Consider the following 5,939-nt stretch of genomic DNA (forward strand, 5'->3'; position numbering starts at 1 on the left):
GTTTGTTTAGCCGTTTGTTTGTTTAGCCGTTTGTTTGTTTAGCCGTTTGTTTGTTTGTTTAGCCGTTTGTTTGTTTGTTTGTTTGTTTAGCCGTTTGTTTAGCCGTTTGTTTAGCCGTTATATATATTTCAGCTTTTACTCGAAGCTGCTTTCTACTCTGTTGAGCGCTAACCGCGTTGCTAGCCCGCCATTTCACTGAAGCTAACGCTTTCTACCCTTTCGAAATACGGGACATTTATTTCTCCATATATTGAATCTCATTGAATAGATGAATGAGATTCATATGTTGAATGAATTTTGTTTAAACTCGGAGGGAACAGTGTCCTCTTGAGAATAAAGAACCCCCTTCTCTGTGAAGCTCCGAGTGCTGCATTAATCCCGGCTTCACACTAAGGTACCGACATTTTTCCTCCTTACATTATTATTATGTTATTTATTTTTGTTAAGCGTCCTATTTTAATACCGCATTAAACGTTGCTTGTCAACTGCCATAAAAACGAAGTAAAGACTATTCTCTTTTTTTTTTTCTCGCGAGACTTTTATGTCCGCAATAGCTTTTTTTTTTTTTTTTTTTTTGAGTCGTGCGCAAACACGTCTTCATTGCCTCTGACTCGTGGCGGTCTATGGCTGCTGCCACAGGCATTAATACGTATTGATGTCTGGTTAGATCGTAGACTAAAACAGTTGCATTGAAAGTCCATTAAAAGAGCCAACTTTGCATTATTTTGTAAATTATGATAAATTAATGCAAAGTTGGCATTTTTAATGGACTTTCAATGCAACTTTTAGAGCAACTTTGCATTAAAAGTGTCTTTATTTACCGAATGACAGCTGTCATAAACATTCATAAAGACTTCTTTATGTTCATAACAGATGTTATGTCATGTTTATGACAGTCAGTCTTATGCACACCCCTTCAAATAAAGTGTTATGGATTTATTTATTCGCCGATTTAGAAATGTCACAGTTTCAAACTAAATATTCAATTAGCAAGCTAAATATTTACTTTTCCAACAAAGTATTTAGCTTCAAACTAAATATCTAGTTTGGAGGTAAATACTSCAAACTGAACTAAATATTTAGCTCAGTATTCAGCTTTGCTCCAGGCTCATTATTTAGCTCAATGCCAAATATATATCTTGGTCACTAAATATTAAGCTTGCTAAATATTTAGCTTAATGCTAAATTTATTTTGTAAACTAAATATGTATATGTCCAACACTGTTTCCAGTGGTGGTCATCATAAGGGTCTTTGGGCTGCACTTGGTCTGGTTCCTCACCTAGAACCTGAATTGGTGACCCAACCAGAGGCATGAAGCCCTGCAGCTCCTGGTCACTGGGACACTCAAACCCCTCCACCACGACAAGGTGGCAGCCAATGGAAGGGATGTGTGTGTGTGTGTGTGTGTGTGCATTAAGTAACTTATGTATTATTTAAGAATAAGAGAACGAGAGAGAGATTAAGAAAGAGCTGTATTTTTTTAAAGGTTTTGTTGGCTCTAGTGGCCAGCAAAACCACTAGAGCTCGACAGGAAAGAAGGTAATGAGAGAGAAGGAAGACATGCAGCAAATGTCACCAGGCCGGGAATTGAACCTGCGACCACCGCCACAAGGACCAAGGCCTCAATACGTGGGTTGTGCTTTGCCCCTGTAGAGCCTTGCTAATCATTTTGACCACTCAAAGCACTTCACACTGCAGTCACAATCACCCACACACACATTTACACCGATAAGCAGATCGGGGGGCAACTAGGGGCAAAGAGCTCAGGGGGGCCTGGACATGTGGCAGGAGGAAGCTGAACTCGAACTTACAAACTTCTAATCACAAGACGACCACTCTGTCCACAGCCACAGTCCCCCTGAAAAAAACAAACAAAAAAGCCACTGCATGATCTTTTTGTCAACCTTTTTGTAAATTCCAGATTTAAACACTATGAGCTACATTTCACCACAAGAAAGTCCAAGTGGAACATAAGAAGTGAGTAGAGAAGGTAAAATAAAGGACAAACCATAAAACTACAAGAACAGTGAGAAAATAAACAGAAATATTACAATTACAAGGAGAATAGTAATTCTTAAATGAATAGGTTTCTGTAACTATTGAGCTGTGTGTTGAGCCTCTGCGCCACTGAAACGGCTGATGTAGAGGAAGCAGGTTGGGGAGGAATAGTCTTGGATGTAGTGCTGATGCCACATGACTCTTAGCTGATCCTTTTAAACCAATTCTTGCAGTTTCTAACACTCTTTTGGGGGGCCAATTTACATTGACCAATTGACCTAACCTACATGTTTTAGGGGGTGTGGGGGGAAACCAGAGCACCTGGAGAAAACCCACGCAGGTACAGGGAGATCATGCAAACTCCACACAGCGAAGACACGTCCCGCGTCCTCTGTGCAGCTGCAGTGCCATCCACTGCACCTCCGTGCTGCCCACTTTTTTTTCTATTTCAAATTCGACTGAAAGTTTGAATGTCTTTTTGAATTGGGTTAGGAGGGGATCTGTTTTTATTTGGATAAGGGGAGGAAAAAAACTGGCCTTTCTAAATCTCCTCATGATGGCGTGTCGCATGGCAGGATGGTTAAAGCAAGATGTTCTTGATTTTACTTCACTCTTTCTTTTTACGATTTCTTCAAACACATAAAGGTTTGCATTCTTTTCCAAATCGAAAGCTTTGGTTTTTTCCTTTTACCATCCTGCATGTTGTCCAAATTCTCCGGGATGGATCCTCCAGCGAAGTCCATCATATCTGAGAAATCCTCCTCAGAAGCCAACCTGACTTCAACTTGGTCAGGTCGGCTCTCTTCCTCCTCCTCTTGAAAATCTGTGAACTCTGGTGATGTTTTTTGTTGGAGATCTTCCTTCTCATCTGTCAGAGAGCTGGCCAGCTCTAGATCCTCACATGCTCTTTCCAAATTAATATTTCTCTCCCAACTTACTTGGTGAAATTTTTCTACTTCGTGTTTCAGTCCAGCAACATCGGCTTCGTATCTACATTGCAGCACCTGGTATAAATCCTTGATCTTGTCTAACTCCGTCTGCGCGGCCCTTTCCTTCTCTTGCTGGATTTCTATTTCTTTTGCTGCGTTTTCTCGGAGGGTGGTTTATGGCTTTCATGTTGCTGAGAAGCAGCCTGTCCTCCAAGTGCGCTTTTGTCTCCTGACTCTATCTGAAGCGTTTTCACCTGCTGTTGAAGTGAAATATGGCTTATTTCACACTGGCACAAATTACATTTTAAATCTTTGGTGATCTTGTTCAATTTCTGCTGCAGTGTCTGGACGTCTTTTGACACCGCTTCATATTTCTGTTTGTAGATTTGCTCAAGGTCATCTTTCTTTGCTCTGTCTGAGCTGGCTTGTCTCTCACGCTCCAGCTCTTTCTCATGTGTTTCCACTTGGGCTTTAAGACCAGAAACATCTCTTTCATACTTCTGGTTGAGTTCTTTGAACGTTTTACCTGGTCCAGTTTCGCCTGCAAACTGTTTTTGCTGTTTTGCAGACGCCTGAACTTTTTTGTCATTGTTTCATAGATAAAGCCTTGATCTTCTCTCAGTTTGTTGATTTCCTCCAGGTCTTTCTTTTCTCTATCTGAATTGGCTTGTCTTTCACGCTCCAGCTCTTTCTCATGTGTTTCCACTTTGGCTTTAAGACCAGAAACATCTCTTTCATACTTTTGATTGAGTTCTTTGAACGTTTTACCTGGTCCAATTCTGCCTGTAAACTGTTTTCGACGTTGCCCTGCCTCGCCAGAGCAACGTCGGATTCATACTTGGAGCAAAGCTTCTCGTGGGAAACCCGGAGTTTGTCCAGTTCTTCTTGCAAGGTTTTGTTTTTTTCTCTCTCAGCCTGGATTCCTGATGTAAGTGCTTCCTGGCTGAGGAGGTGGGCCATCTTTAACTCTACAAAGTGTTGGTGGAGCTGCTTCTTGTTCTTAAATCTTGTATCATTGTGAACCTTGGAAGCAAGGTTCGCAGAGTTAACTGCTGGACCACTAAGCTTCTCCATTCTCTCGAGTTCCCTCTTTGTCTCTTTGCTCTTGTTGATAAAAACTTCTTTAAGAGCTTTCAGCCTTTTTAACTCTAGTTTTGTTTCTTCCAACTCTGCTTCCAGCTGGGTCAGTCTTCAGTTGTCTTCAAACCTTTGGGCTCTCCATTTCTAAAAGAGAGTGCACCCTTCGGATTTCCTTGTGCAAAACATTCGGGTGCACAGGAGGAAACCCGCCTTGGACATTTCGATGGACGCTCCTTCTCACCTGGGGTCCCATCATTCCATTGTGGCTTCTCGGGTTTTGATAAGACATTTCTCTCAATATGTTCTCCAAAATCTATCGATTTCTAGATTACTTGAACGGTCGATCTGATGAAGCTTTACGTATGTCTGAACTAGTCAGTGATGTAGCAATGAAAAATATGCAGAATTCTGTTCAATATATACAGTTTTTGACATTACTGAGACGGCCTCACTAGTGACATCACAGAATATTCTTTTGCTAGTGGTGTTACATCATCCCACCAGCAAATAGCATCTTTTTATTCTTGTTTATATTAAAAATAGTCTGATTCACTTGGGGTTTTTTTTTCCCATATAATAATTTCTTTTGAACTTTTTTCAGTATCTATACATTGGAACATTGATGTGGGAACAGGTAACATTTTGCTAAGTTAATGCCATGAAGTAACAAACGAAACAAATTGTGGGCAGAGCACAAATAAAGTTGTAAGCTTTACCCATGAGAAAACCAGGGATCTCTAACCCATCCCACCATGCTGGACCACCACAAACACAATGTGTGCCACTGTAAATGTCAAGGCTGGGTCATTTTCAGATCTATGCAAACACATGATTTTTGTTTGTCATTGTAAACTAAATCTATGAAAAACAATCATTATTTTGTGTAACGGGGAGGATCTAAATACGAGGCAATCCTGGATGGCAGATGAAGACGAGCCAAGATCAACTGATTTAAAAGTTACACAGACTGACCTGCTGGTGGCGGTAGTGTACCAAATTGCTGTTTGGGAAGAAAAGACTATGGTGAAGAAGAAGACCCAGATTTATGTTGTAACTTTTAAACACCATCGTATGCCTAAGCATACATCCAGCATTAAAAAATGGCCCAGTCAAATCCCATACCTAAATCAAATGAACTGTTATGTCAGCAGAGCTCACAGCGACTTCCCATCCAATCTGACTGAGCTTCAGCTTTTTGCAAAGAAAAACTGACAAAACCGTCACATAAATGGTTCCATTTAATTTGTAGGTGGAAAAAAATTGTTCCTCTTTTTCCACCCCTTGTCATATTTAAGTAGCAGTTTCAGTTTTTAATTTCAGAAACTGTCACAATATTTAATAAAATACTTTCCTGATGCGCCTGAAACCACTGAAAGCTGTCATGGAGACTGATGCCCAGCTCATTGACTTTTACCGTAAATCTGTTCCAGCTACCTCAGATATCCTTTCTTCAAGGTTGTATTTCCTGTTTAACAATAACCCCAACAGTAAAGTAAAGCATTTAAAGGGTTGAGAACCGGTGGTGGGAAGTAACGAAGTAGGAGTACTTCGTTACTGTACTTAAGTACAATTTTCGTGTATCTGTACTTTACTTAAGTAGATTTAATAATGGATACTTTCTACTTTTACTCCACTACATTTTACAGTAAGTATCTGTACTTTCTACTTCACTACATTTCTACAAACTGTCGCGTTACTCGTTACATCCAAGTCGCGTTGCGCTTTTTTTCCATTAAAATGTGAAGTTCAGGGACGCCGTAAAATCCAAGCAATAACGTGACTTACGTGTCTGTTGTCACCCATCGGCTCCACCTTTACTCGCACGCGGAGCTCCAGACATGCGCAGTGGTTTCCTCCAGGGCTTAAAGAGCTCTGGCCGGGTGCCAGATTTCCGGCTTTTGACCAAACGGTCCGCCTCAACCAAACTGTAG

At 40.8% G+C, this 5,939-nt stretch overlaps 1 pseudogene; it reads right to left on the reverse strand.

Moving 5' to 3' along the window:
- Positions 1 to 2,601: 2,601 nt before the first annotated feature.
- Positions 2,602 to 4,002, reverse strand: LOC108167260 (putative uncharacterized protein MYH16; annotated as a pseudogene).
- Between the last annotated feature and the right edge of the window lie 1,937 nt (positions 4,003 to 5,939).

This window comes from Poecilia reticulata, linkage group LG19, assembly GCF_000633615.1.
Source record: "Poecilia reticulata strain Guanapo linkage group LG19, Guppy_female_1.0+MT, whole genome shotgun sequence".
Taxonomy (NCBI): domain Eukaryota; kingdom Metazoa; phylum Chordata; class Actinopteri; order Cyprinodontiformes; family Poeciliidae; genus Poecilia; species Poecilia reticulata.